General features: G+C 37.2%; 1 pseudogene across 1 annotated transcript; it reads left to right on the forward strand.

Moving 5' to 3' along the window:
* The first annotated feature begins 3100 nt into the window (after positions 1-3100).
* LOC125402593 (Ig heavy chain V region PJ14 pseudogene) lies at positions 3101-3811 on the forward strand (annotated as a pseudogene). Its single transcript, XR_015004633.2, has 2 exons — positions 3101-3211; positions 3291-3811. The product of XR_015004633.2 is annotated as an Ig heavy chain V region PJ14 pseudogene (transcript).
* The last annotated feature ends 10237 nt before the right edge of the window (positions 3812-14048 follow it).

Raw genomic sequence — 14048 nt, forward strand, 5'->3', positions numbered from 1 at the left:
AGAAAAGTACATTTTTTTTATAACAGGAATTGGATTTTTCCTTGGGAATCATATTCTCCACAGTGACTGAAAATGACTGGACCACATCTGACCTGGGAGCTTGCAAGAAGCCCCTCAAAGAGTTTCCCAATGATAATGGGTTGCCTTGTTTGTCTCTTTTTGCTCTACACTCATTGGTCCTCATTGTGAGCCTTTGCCATATTGTTTACATAATACAGAACTTTGGGGCCTTCTTATTGGGTGATTCCAAGGCAAAGCATTGTTTATAGGAATGTTATGTCTACAATCCCTTCTCAGATGGCCTGTTCTACCACAGTTAAAGCATTTGGAATTTTGACATCTATTCATAATTTTGGAAATCACTCCTTCTACCTAAGCCTCAGGATTAACATCAAAGGACGTTACCATCCTTTAACTTACATGTCCTTGCCTATGTGTAGGATCCATTTGTACATTGGTACTGATTTTAAGTTCAAGGATCCAAGTATCTTTTTGCATTGTAAATTATCACTTTTCAAAGCCAAAGATTCAATTAGTACTCATCTAGCTTCTGAATCTGCTACCCCTATTTGTACAGCTAAATCTTTTCATCAAATTTTGCCTGTACCTATTCTCCTTGCTTATCAGTTCCAACAAATTCCTAAGTTGGTTCAGTTCCCTGTCTTTTGTAAAGTCTGAAGCTCTTGATCTGTAAATATTTCTAATGATTTCCTCAAATTGAATAATTCCTGGTTCTCATCATGTAAGCATGGCAAGATTTTTTTTTAATTTTGCCATTAATGATATCTTCTTTCCTTAGAGATAATTTGGATGACATGGAAATATCCTTCCAGAAGTGATGTTTCATCTGCTAGCTTGACATAACTTTTTACCAGATTTTGATTGTCAATTTCAAAACTATGGATTCTTTCAGATAATCTCTCATTTTCAAAAGTTTCATAATCCATTAGCATGAATTAAACTTTGCCAGTCAAATTGAGGTTGCCATTTTCGATGGATTGAATTCTTTTAACTAACTTCTCATTATCCGTTTGCAAAGACTGCACTATTTCTAAAATTTCACATTATTGACTCTGTTTTCAAATGATTTCTTAAAAGACATAATTTGAATTATCAAACTGATAACAGCTTTAAGGAAGAATGTATGTGTTCCAGGTTCGTCATATACTCTCCTAGAATTCAATCAGGAGATTGAATTCAATATATATAATATATCCAATTATATACTCCTATATAGGGCAATGGTTCATCAGTAGACTCTCAAAACATAAACATACTATTCTTCCAGAAGAAACCAGACGGTATTCCTTAGAACATAAATAGGTAATGCCAAAAGTGCAAGGGCTCGAATGCAGGAAGAACAATGCCATCAAGATCAGATTTGTCATCACCAGAGACATGGGTAAGAACACTCTGTACCTAGAAATAGGCAGTCTGAGGTCTGAGGACACAACCATGTATTACTGTGCAAAGTACACAATTAATACTATTGTGAGCACAGATACAAACCTCCGTGCAGGTAGCTAGGAACCAGCAGGGGGCACTAAGAGCACACAGAGCTCTGAGTCACAGAAGAGCCTGCTGAGAGAGGGAAAAAAGGCCAGGCACCTCTTTGTCTGTGCTGCTTCTCCAAAGCAACAATCAGAACATCAATGACTGAGAGCACAACTCAATAGTCCCTGCCTTCCTCAGTTCAGTGGGTTGCAGACAACGTGTTGTTCATGTGCACAGTACATTCTTATTTTTTACCATTTCATTCAAGTATGTGGTGTTGAATATAATTAGGGAGATTCCTGCATGTTCTATGAATTTTTACAGTACATGATAATATCATATTCACTGTACTCTAGATTGTGGATGGGAGCCACAACCTGGGAAGGAAGTTTCTTTCCCCTGGCCTCATTTTATTTCATTCGTTTTATTTGTTCTTCCTACTCTACATCATGGACATTGATGATCAAAATATTGATCCTATACTTTCTTTCTGCTGTGTTTCATGCAGTCATAAGTGCTAGTTATCACATAGAACTTGGAGAGGCTGGAGTTTTACTGCCACAGCAACTCAAGACTATGCATAAGGAAATAATGGACACAAATTGTAACATCTCTAATGCCAAGTTAGAGAGATATTTCCTGAATCTTGAATGAACAGGTTGGGTCCAGCTCTGAACTTCTCTTCCTTGGTGATTTGCATTAAGAGGACACAGGAAAAGACACTAGAAACTGTATTATCTATGCCTTGACTATCGTTCAAGTCACAGGGTTCCCCATGTCCATACCTGCCTTCCAGTCCACTTCTTGTCATCACTTAATGTTCTCTGTCTTATTATTACTTTATTGGACAAAACCCTCAAACCTGGGTGCATACTGTTGCTTTATATGAAATGTTATGAGTAGCTGAGCTTCTTATAACTTACAAAGCAACAATCATATTTAGGAACGTGTGATTGGAAGCAACTGAGGAGAGTGATGGAGAAGATATAAAAGTACATGAATAGACTGACAAAAATCAAAAGGAACGAAAACCAGTGTCCAGGTAGGATGTTCCTAAGTGAGAAGGTGAAATCTGAGCTTAATAAGATGAAAACCAAGTAAGTCCCACAGATTTCCTTACAGATAAACATGCGAAATCACATGTATTAAATGTGTGTGAGCTTCTTCCTCACAAGTTATTTCTTGAGAAGTTATAAGAGTGAGACAGACACCTAGACAAAGAATTTTAAGTAGTTCCTTAAACAGAATTTCTGATCACCAATATACCAATACCATTTAAGTTCTCTACTCGAAGATACAGACATACATAAATCCATTGAGAACCTGGTATCCTCCTCTGCCTTCACAGAAAGAATGTTGACGTAGTTAATGTAAACACTTCCATGATTTGATTCTAAGGCCTGTACAGTATGACTCTTAACATTTCCTGTTTCTCTGGAACTTGAATTACAGACAGCATCAAGGCAAAGTTACTGAGGTTCAATATTCAGTACCTCTAAGAAGCACAAAGCATATCTCAGTTTCCTGGAGGAGAAACTACAAACATTGACTGTGCTTCCTTTTATGCTCTCTGGAACCTCCCTCAATGCAAAGCAGTCCTCAAGATCTTGATGAAATCCAAGGCCACAGCGAGAGGCCCCATCTCCTTCTGACTAGAGCCTCCAACACAGCATGGCTGTCCTGGTGCTGCTCCTCTGCCTGGTGACATTTCCAAGCTGTAAGTGCTTCCGGATTTATGGAAACCAGGTTTTGCGACTATGGGTTATATGACTGATGGTGATGTTGCTTGTCCCTAGGTGCCCTGTCCCAAATACAGCTGAAGGAGTCAGGACCTGGCCTGGTGCAGCCATCACAGACCCTGTCGCTCACCTGCACTGTCTCTGGATTCTCATTAACCAGCAATGCTGTAAACTGGATCCGCCAGCCTCCAGGAAAGGGTCTGGAGTGGATGGGAGTAATAGCATATAATGGAAATGCATATTATCATTCAGCTCTTCAGTCCCGAATCACCATCACCAGGGACACCTCCAAGAGCCAAGTTTTCTTAAAACTGAACAGCCTGCAAACTGAGGACACAGCCATGTATTTCTGTGCCAGAGACACAGTGAGAGAACTCCAGTGTGAGCCTGTACAAAAACCTCCATATGGAGACACTCACGACCAGCAGGGGGCGTTGGGACCAACAGAGTCTCCCAAGACCCATATGTGGTTGCTTAATAAGATAAGAAGTTCTAGACTATGCTGCATGAGGATATGTTTCAATATTAGAATCTGTGTTTTCTTCTTCCAAACACATATAAGAAAAAAAATTCTCTAGAGGTGTCTCTTCACTGTCATAGTCTAATAAACTTCCCATTTGTTCAAATACCATAACAAATAGTTTTCCCCACAAGCCCTGTAAGATAACATTCTACTTCTTTTTATTACATAGAATGACATATAACTTTGTATGTTTTACATATACACACACATATATATATACATAGTCACATATTTTCTTGATATATTTTTAAAAAGTCAGCATTATGACATTTGTTGGATGTTATGTTCAGTTACAAGGTAGAGAACTTTAAAAGAGCTGTAATTTCTCCTCTTTGTGTTTGCACCTGTGATAGAGAAACCACAGCTTCCCTTATTTAAAGTCATTTTCACACAACTCTCTGAAACTGAAATATCCATAGTTTCCTTCTACACCAAGAAGGTCCTATAAAAGAATAGAATTGATTATTGCTTTTGACAGATCCCATTTCCTGCATTTGTATCTTGGTATAAATTAGCCTTCCAATCAGACTTATAAGCAGTGGTTCCTCAGGCAACACAAATAGTTATTGTTTCAGAGTCTGTCTAACTTTAATACTGACTTTCTCCGTATGAGAACAGGATGTGTTCTTATTAACTTTGGTCAACTTCAATATAACTTATTTTTTGGGATAATACTTCCCAATTAACTGATTAATCTTCTCACTGCCCAAACCATGATCAGACTTTCCTAATTTTACTTTTCCTAGGATGAGTTTTTTTAGTTGCACAGATTAAGTGGTCATCTCGTCCTCTTGATGCCTGGCTGTTCAGACACAAGGCCCTCCATGCTCATGCAGATTGGTTTGATATTTCCGCTGTTGAGAACTGGGCTGCAGCAAACATAAAAGGGAAGGTTGCCACTGCTCATCTGTGCACTGTGGAAGAAGCTCAGAGGTTAAAAAGAGGATACTGTTCTTGCAGGGAAATAGTTTCAATTTCTGGCTCCCACAATGGTAAAGTCATACCTACCTGTAAGTCTGGAGAATTCATGATCTCTATTTGTTCCCATGCACGCTACACTACTTACACAGAAATATACACACATAATTAAAAACAAAATATTTCATTTTCTCATCCATTGTTGAGAGTTAACCCATTGTGAGTACTCCATAGTTTATATGAAACTTTCATACATATAGAAAATTTCAAAAATGAAAGTTGAAGCAAAAAGAAGAGGTTGCCTGTAACCAATAATTCAAGACTCATTTACTAAAGGAAAGAAAAAAATCACAGTGCTATGAGGAAGAAGAGAAATGGGCCCTGTGTCTTGTAAAAGGGAACATGGTTCTGTTACATTACTGCAAATGAGTTTGGGCGAACCACAAAAATTTTACATACAAGAACACATGCCCAACGTTCTCACTTCTGTGTCAGGATCTGAAGAAAATAACATTTTCAATTAAAATAGGTTATTACATTTCAATGAGTATTTCCATAGCCCACTGTTCTACTGTCTCTCACTGCTGAACTCACTATAAGTGAAGTCTGAGGTGTCAAATCTTACAGAGATGCCCACAAATAATTGTGATTGAAGTTATCACATCCATATAATTTTTACTTAATTGTTTTCAGTATGGCAATAGTCCATAAATAAAAGTGGGCACAGAAGTTACATTGGTTATATTTCTGTAAATTAATTCATGGAATTAATGTGGCCATGCAATAATTTGTGCATTCAAATATTATCATCCTTCAAAGTTTTTAAGTGAGTAAACATCTATGAAAATATTATACTGCAAGACAGGAAAAAGAAAAATGTTCGTTGTTCCCTTGAAGCTCCTTTCATGATTGCATATCTGATTATTTTAGTGAACATGGGGCATTTTTATTTACATCACTTATGCTCAATTGATGAGTTCACTGTATTGCCCACTGTCCACTGGCCTTTGTTGCAATTGAACCGACATTGACTGATTTTTTTTCTAATTGAAGCAGACTCTCCTAGTCACTGTGTTCTCCATTCTAGTGGATTATTTTTCTCCAAGCTCTCATATTCATCCTCTGTCTTCAGGCATAGGAATATCTCTTATACAATGTCTTCTTTTAATCCCAGGGTAATGATAATAAGCACAAATCATGTATCTGTTAAATTTATTTATTAGTAAATTTGAAATAACAGATGCATGGAATATAAAAATCATTCATGTTGCTTTTGTTTGCCAGGTTCCAGGGAAGGGAACGAAGTGGGTCACAACATTAACATAAATAGCAGGTATATCTATTGTGCTGATGCTCTAAAGAACTAATTCACTCCTCCACAAACAACATTCACCACATTAGATTTTCTGTCCTTCTTCTCCCAGGTACCCCCAGCATGTCTATGTTTGTGTTGGTGCCATGAGGGTTTTATTATCAAGATACTACAAGATAGCTTGAAATAAAGGGTGGAAAAATCCTTCTCCACCATTTTTTTTTCTGTGGGTTTTCTTGCCTACCCATTTATTTCACATTTAACAGAGACTTCATTAAGCATTATCTTTGTGAATTTATTGTCTTTAAATCATTCAGCCATTATATAGCTATTCCTTTTTCTTTATTTGGAAGACGTGCATACTCCACATATATACAATTAAGTATGATCACATCTTTGCCCTATTTCCCCCTTAACTCTCCCCATATCTTCCCTAACATTAACCTATTTCAAATTACTAACCTTTTTAAGTGTAGTTAATTTTTCCCATATGTGCATGTATGTGGAGTCAAGAACTGAAACATGAGAAACCTACAAAAGACCACATTCTCAAAAAAGAAATATTCTCTTTTTCCAGAAACTATCTGTGCCAAACAGCTCCTCAGTAACAGAGAAGATCTGGATAGAATCAACAATAAATGTGGGTTGGCTTAGTCTTAGATATGACTTACACAAAAGACTACAACCATTAACGGTTCATGAATATGAAAGCCATGTCAAATTGGGAATTCAGCAATTCACAGCGCTCTTCCATATGCTCAATGTCTTAAATTCTTTCCACCACCTAACTCTAAGTGTTCTCTGATACTTGGAGGAATGTAACTGGAACTAGAAATCATTGTGTCAAACAATATAACAAAGATTCAGAAGAACAAATACTGTCTGTTTCTGTAATAGTCAGAACATAGATTCTCTGTGTCAGGTGACCTGGTGTCTGTTTTGTAGACCTTATAACTAGAATGGGAATCCTAGAAAAGGAAAACATCTTAAGTGAAGGTCAAGGAGAATGAAGAACAGGGTAATATTGGTGCTGTGAAAGCAAAAATGGTCTGTGCTGAGAGAAAGGGGATGGGAAGGAGGGAAAACAGAGAACTGCTAAATAAGATAAAAGTCATCCTAAACCTTAAATCCAAGAAAGGTTAATTATATTAATTATGGTAACTGGAATCTCAAGTAACACAACATAATTATAGTCATAAGGTGCCTGGTGTAAAAGTGAAAGATGATAATGATGGAGTGGGAGTTTTAAAGGAATCAATGAGAAAACTTAAGGGTGCAAAGCAAGGGCATTTTCTGAAAATAGGAATATGTCCACATATCAAACGCAAAGCAGTAGAGAAAGTGACAAACAGTATCTTGCATGCAAGATTACTTTAGCCTGGGTGCAGCATCATCTTAGAAATAAGTAAATTTCAGAAAATACCCACATTTTCTCACCATAGGGAATGAGATATGGTAATATAATCTGATAGTTGTGATCTTGTCCAAGAGCCACATCAGGGAGAAGCCATTTCTAGTCCAGAATGTGAGAATGACTGAGCTCCTATGTAGAAACACAGCTGTGTGGTACTTTCAAAATCATACACGTACTGAGGAGACACGACAGTATTTATTAGCATGTTCTACACACACACACACACACACACACACACACACAAAAGGGAACTAACTGGAGTGTGGGGAAGCCTTAACAAGGAAAATGTAAATCCAAAACTACAATTTTCTGAGAATTTCTGTAACCGTCACTATGATCTTTGATGTGTGAGATATATTCTGAACTCTGTCTTCCCACAAAGGTCCAACTCCAGAGCCTGTTATAGCAGGAAGACATGTAAATAAGGCTTCTCAGTGCCCATGAAAACCATCTCTGCCCTGACCCTTCAGCTCTGGCAGAGGAGACCAGCTCTGGATTCACAAGTCCTCCCATTCACTATGAAAGTACAGATAAGTGTTGGAAAACATGAAATGTTATTTTTTTTTTCAGTGAAAATATGTTTAAACCTGAAAACGAATCTAGGCATCCTCTGATTTTCTTGAAATTCTCTCACCTGTGATGATGTCATTACCATGACTGGGATGCTCTTGTGCCCTGTGATCTTTGGCAAAAAATGGAAGGAAAGGGGATATGATGTGGTATTTCCCTCTGTATGCTGTGAATACCATTAGTCAATAAAGGACTGCTTTGGAACTATAATAAGCAGGACTCAGCTAGTCTGGGAAAACTAAATTGAATGTTGCCATTAAGGAGGAGGAGTCAGGGAGAAGCCATGTAGCCCTGGAGAGACAGATGCTAGGAACATTACCTGGTAAGCCACAACCATGTGGCAATACACAGATTAATAGAAATGGGTTAAATTAAGACTTAGGTGTTAGGTAATAACAAGCTAGAACTAATGATACAAGCAGTAATTTAAATAATATACTTTCTGTGTTGGTGTGGGAAAATTGTCTGTAATCTGTCAATCATGTTTTAAATAAACGCCGATTGGCCAGGCAGGAGGTGTAGGTGGGAAAACCAGACAGGAAGTGTAAATGATGCAAGGAGAGCAAGAGAATTCTAGGGAGGAGGAAGTTGATTCCTCCCACTCCTGCCCAGATCACCAAAGCAGCAGGTCTAAATTAATATCTAAGATATTAATAAGAAGTTAGAGTTAATGGGACAAGAAGTGATTTAACTAATACAGCTTCTGTGTGATTATTTTGGATACAAACTAGCCAGGAAGATGGGAACAAACAAGCAGCCTCCTTGTCCACAACTGAATGCTGGAAGAAAGAAGGCAGAGTCAACAAAAGCCATGTATCAGACCACACAAGACAGTTGCCTCCACTGGAGTCCAGTGAAAGTTTGCCAGTAGGCCACAGGTCTCATGGTAAAATATATAATCATAGAAATGGGTTAATTTAAGATGTAAGAACTAGCTAGAAATACACTTAATGTATAGGCCAAACAGTATTGAAAATAATATAGTTTCTGAGTGATTATTTTAAGTCAAGGCAGTCAGAAAATGAACTAGCAGCCTCTGTCAACATGCATCTATTTTAGTCACTAACTGGATGAATGCTGTATGATGACAGATGTTGTATTCATCAAACAGATTACAGAAGAAGGACTAGTTGGGCACTCTCTCCACTGTTGCTTATACTCTTAACTGGGGTACTTCATGTAATTTTGGGAATTTTCCTAGCACCAGGTTTCTCCCTATCCCCATAGTGTCTCCTATCTACCAAGATATCTCATTTTTGTTCTCCTACTCAGACCCTCCCCCAACTCAACCATCCTGTTCCCTATTGTCTTCATCCCCATCACCTTCCTGCTACCACTGCTCTCATCTCCCATTTACCCATGATATCTCATCTAATTTCATTTTCCAGGGCAATCCATGCATCTCGTAGCACAGAAACTGAGAACAACAATCAATAAATGGTATCTCCTGAAATGGTAAAGCTTCTATAAGTCAAATAACATGGTAAATAAGACAAAAACAGCCTGCAGAATGGGAAATGATTTTGACAACCTCACATCTGACAGTGTTAATCAACAGCATATATAACGAAGTCAAGAAACTAGAAATCAAATACTAAATAATCCTTTTTAAAAATGGACTACCGATCTAAAAAAGAGTACTCAAAACAGAAGAATCTTAAAGGAATCAAACACATTTAAGAAATTGTTCAGCATCATTAATCATCAGGTAAATGCAAGCAAAATCTCTGTGAGATACTATTTGATACCAGTTAGAATGACTAATTTCAAAAATACTAATGATAGCTTATGTTGATAAGGATATGGAGTAAGGAATCATGCCTCCATTGCTGGTTGGAATGCAAACTTAACCAGACACCTTGGAAATCAATATGGTAATTTATCAGAAAAAAATATATCAATCAACCTGAAGACCCAGGTATACCACTCTTGGGAACACATCCAAAGGATGCTCAATCATACCCCAAGGACACTTCTTCAGCAATGTTCATGTCAGCATTATTCAAAATAGCTATAACCTGGAAACTATCTAGATTTCCCTCCACCAAGAAATGAATAAAGTAAAGGTGGTATATTTATGTTATGGAGGATTATTAAGTGGCAAAAAATGACAATATAAAATTTGTGGGCAAAAACATGGAACTAAAAAAAAGGCATACTGAATTAAGTAATCCAGACTCAGACAAATATGGTATTCATTCACTCATAAGTGAATACTATATGTAAAGCAAAGGATAATCACTACAATCCACAATTCCAGAGATACTAGGTAACAAAGTGTACCCTAAGGAAATGATTTTTAAAGCACAAAATCCATTGTCAATATGGAATTTTAAACCTATCTGAAAGTTAAATGCCATTGAGCCAATCTCTAAAATGTCCTTAAAATTCTGATGGTAATGGAAATGGCAGCTTGAGAGAGAAGAATGTTCAAGGAGAAGATAAGGCAAGAGAAACAATTATCAGAATATGTTGTATGAAATATTATTATCCAAAATATTAGTTAAGAAATGAATTTTTTTTAAAAAAAAAACTTTATGTGATCGTCTGGAGTGTTATACACACCTTTAATTCAGTTACTAGGGAAGCAGTAATAAGAAATCTCTCATAGTTCTAGACAGTGAGTGCATGCCAACCAGAGTGACCTTAAAAAAGAAAGGAACAAAATGTAATACTTTTACCTGTGAATATGTGTTTCTGCATGTGGAAGACACGATGTTTGTGTGTGGGGGGTATATGTTTGGATGAGTGACATATGTGTTCTGTGGTTTAAATTGGGCAAGCTGTCACTGACTCCACATCCATCCTTTCATCAGAAGTAACTGAAATTATCCTAGTTTTTATTCTGTACCTGTCAAGATCATCGTACTTTAGCAACATATGAAGGAAAAAATTTATGTCATCTTAAATCTTACAGTCGATCATGTAGGTATATCAGTACATGAAATCAGAGCAGGAACCTGAAGGTGGGAACTGAATTGTAAACCATAAAGAACCCTTTTTATTGGCCTGCACTCCCTGATTGTTCAGCATGCTTTCTTATATAAACCAGGAACAACTTCCCATGGAAGGCACTACCCCATCCATCTGTCTAGACCTTCCCCCATCAATCATTACTGAAGAAAATGATCCCACAGTCATTCTTTCAGAACAACCTGATGAAGGAAATTTTTTCAAATGAAGTCTATTATTCCCTGATAACTGAAATTTGTGTTGTGTTTATGGAATTTTAACCCACCACAAATGTACAAGCTGAAACTACCATTATAACATGACCCATTAAGTGAGTCTCCATGTGTCCACCAGACATAAGTAAACAGATAACTGATAAAAGGATTATGGATAAAAATTTACCTATCAAACATAATATAATTATATGTAGTAGGTGGATTTATCATGAAATCTTAACCATTACAAATAATTTGAGAAAGTGAATAGGTTGAGCCACATGAGATAGGAACCAAATAAATCTTTGGGTATCCTCTCAGATAAACACTTGAAATCCCATGTAATAATGTTATTGAGCTTCATCTTGAAAGTTATCTTCTAGACAATTGTTGAGAATAAGAATGATTTCACTGACACCAAGTGAATAAACTTTAAGTTGTTTCTTAAAGTAGGGTTACTAATAACTAAGAGGCCCAATTACATATTAAGTTTGGTGCTGCAATTTACAGAGCTATAAAAATGCATTGAAGTTATGGTACACTGTTCTGCCTGCACTGTGTAAATGTGGATTCACTTAGCACAAACACTCCTATGTTTTGCTTGCCAGGACTACACAGTGGGATTCACACTAATCCCCTTGTGTCAGGGTTTGGAAATATAAACAATAACAAGAAACTGTTAGAGTTCCCGTATTCAAATTCTCTACGAAACATAAGACAAATCTCATTCACCTGAGGGAAGTGAAAACCAAGTCCTGTGCTTTCTTTTATCCTCTCAGGAGTTTATGCCAATGCAAAGCAGCCCTCAGGCTCACTATAAAAGCCCAGGACGAGCTGAGAGGCTCCATCTCCTTCTCACTAGAGCTTCCAGCAAAGCATGGCTGTCCTGGTGCTGCTCCTCTGCCTGGTGACATTTCCAAGTTGTAAGTGTTTCAGGGTTTCAGGAGAGGGACCCAGGCATATCATCTATGTAATGTATGACTGATCATGATGTTGCTTGTCTCCAGGTGTCGTTTCCCAGGTACAGCTGAAGGAGACAGGACCTGGCCTGCTACAGCCCTCACAGACCCTGTCTCTCACCTGCACTGTCTCTGGGTTATCATTAACTGAAAGTGATATACACTGGATTCGCCAGCCTCCAGGAAAGGGTCTGGAGTGGATGGGAATAATATGGAGTGATGGAAACACAAAGTACAGTTCAGCTCTCCAGTCTCGGATCACCATCAGCAGGGACACCTCCAAGAGTGAAGTCTTCTTAAAATTGAACAATGTGCACACTGAAGACACAGCCGTATATTACTGTGCCAGAGACACAGTGAGGAAACTCCAATTTAAGCCTACACAAATAAACCTCCATATAGAGACATCTGGGACCAGCAGAGGGCACTAAGAAACAACAGGGACTCCTGAAAACGAAAAGTAAGGTTCACTTCAGAGCCTAAGAAGTTCAGAAATATGCTTCATGACCTTGAGTTCTAAAACCAGAACCTATAGTTTCGTCTTCCAGCCAAGCATATCCTGAGATCCCTCTCATTAGTCATGTAATATTCAATCTTATATGTGTACATACATTAGATCAATATTTTTTACATACCCTCTATATTTTCCTATTGCTTCTGATTACCATAAAGAATGGCATGCAATTTAATATATTTTGTGTTGTGGTTTGTTTGTGTGTGTGTGTATTTGTGTGTGTGTGTGTGTGTATGCCAATTAAAATTTCAAAAGGAGTCTGAAATTGTGACACTTGTTGACTTAAACTTCAATATAAATCTGAGGATTATGAATATTTTGCAATATATTCTCTTTGTTTTTGCATGTGATTGAGAAACTGCAGCTTCTCTGTCAAATTCACTTTCAAAGGGTAGATTTAAAAATGAAGTATACAATATTTTCTTCTTCTAAACCAAGATAACTTAAAAGATTATACTTGGTTATCATTTGTGAAAAGTGCTAATTTTAAACATTCGCACCTTGTCAAGAAATTATTCCTCTGTAGGCAAATTTGCATGCTCTCAATGTACAAAATTCTCAGCCACCGGTGTGTACATCCAAGCTGGTGTAGGCTCCAATCATGCTTCCAACTGTCACCAGCACTTCCCTTAGCAACTAAGTTTTATAAAAACCGAGTTTCTCAGTTACTCAGGCTAGTGGTCTCAGATAAATTGTATGATTGTGGTACAGACATGGAAGATGTTAAAATAAAATTCAAACGTACCTGGTAGCTTCAAATCTAACATTATATTTTTCTACTTAAAATCAGATTATTAGCATTCTTACTATTTAGTTGTTTGAGTGATTAATAAACTTATTCATTATTTACTTATTGGTAAAACTTAAACTTTTGAGACTGTTAAAGTATTCTAATTAATTAGAAGGACCCCATAAATTTGGTAAATAGGTGATCCACATTATAGTAATGAATTTAAGAGTCTAATAACTATGTGGCATACATTATTTACAATTTAGATTTATAGTTTAAATAAAGTAACCCACAATCAAATAGTGTAAAATAGAAACATGGATTTGAGTTGACATTTAACAAGAATCCTCAGTGGAGCACTGCGTGAGTTAACATCACCAACAATGTTTTGGTAATGGGTTCATTTCTTTCCTGTCTACATTTATAGTACCATGAACTAAATGAAGATGAAATGCTTATATTCTGACTGTGTTAGAGTCTGTGTTTCTCCTAGAAGATAAATAAGGGAGTTGTTCTCAAGGCACAGAATTCATAGGATATCCTGTCCCTAGAACTAGATCTGACTAGTGCTTTGAGGAGCTCAGGTTCCATAACAAGTGGAGGATGTATTTAAGACAAGAATTATGCTGTTAGGGCTGTTGAAGAAAAAGGGTCAATGGCTTTCAGTCAGTCCCCATTGTCAGTCACATTCAGAGAGTCCAGTTTGAT

Source organism: Myodes glareolus, chromosome 11, assembly GCF_982192425.1.
Source record: "Myodes glareolus chromosome 11, mMyoGla1.1, whole genome shotgun sequence".
Taxonomy (NCBI): Eukaryota; Metazoa; Chordata; class Mammalia; order Rodentia; family Cricetidae; genus Myodes; species Myodes glareolus.